Raw genomic sequence first — 404 nt, 5'->3', positions numbered from 1 at the left:
CGAGTCTGGGGGTCACCGTGAGGATACCCGAGGAACCCTCTGGGGTCTGCACGAAGGTCCCTGGTGAGCAAGGTCAGCAGCTCAGGCAAAAGTGGCATGAGAGCGAACCATCGCAAGGAGATGGGCACAATCATGCCCATGCCAATAACAGCACTTTCATTCAAGGTAGTGTGTTCAACTTCCTCCTCCCCCAAAAGACATAACTTACTAGTGGCTTTCCAGTCACATTTTTTTCAGCTATGTTTCTTTCTCTATCTTTGTTTAGGATACTATCACCAAATAAATTTTGTTATTAGCTTTTGGACCATCTATATAGTTGGGAGAGATGTTTGACAAACTTTTGGGCACAAAGTGCCCTTCTCAGATTCTAAATGGCAAATTATTTCATCTTCCACACCAGCAGT

At 44.8% G+C, this 404-nt stretch overlaps 1 protein-coding gene across 1 annotated transcript in view; it reads right to left on the bottom strand.

Annotated features, from left to right (window-relative positions):
* The window catches only part of FRMPD4 (FERM and PDZ domain containing 4), a 590,635-nt gene that overhangs the window by 397,946 nt on the left and 192,285 nt on the right, over positions 1-404 (bottom strand). The gene's annotated exons all lie outside the window — the stretch shown is intronic.

The sequence above is a fragment of the Gavialis gangeticus genome, unplaced genomic scaffold, assembly GCF_001723915.1.
Source record: "Gavialis gangeticus isolate Ggan-Ray unplaced genomic scaffold, GavGan_comp1, whole genome shotgun sequence".
Classification (NCBI taxonomy): Eukaryota; Metazoa; Chordata; order Crocodylia; family Gavialidae; genus Gavialis; species Gavialis gangeticus.
This window is presented reverse-complemented; position numbering and strand designations above follow the sequence as displayed.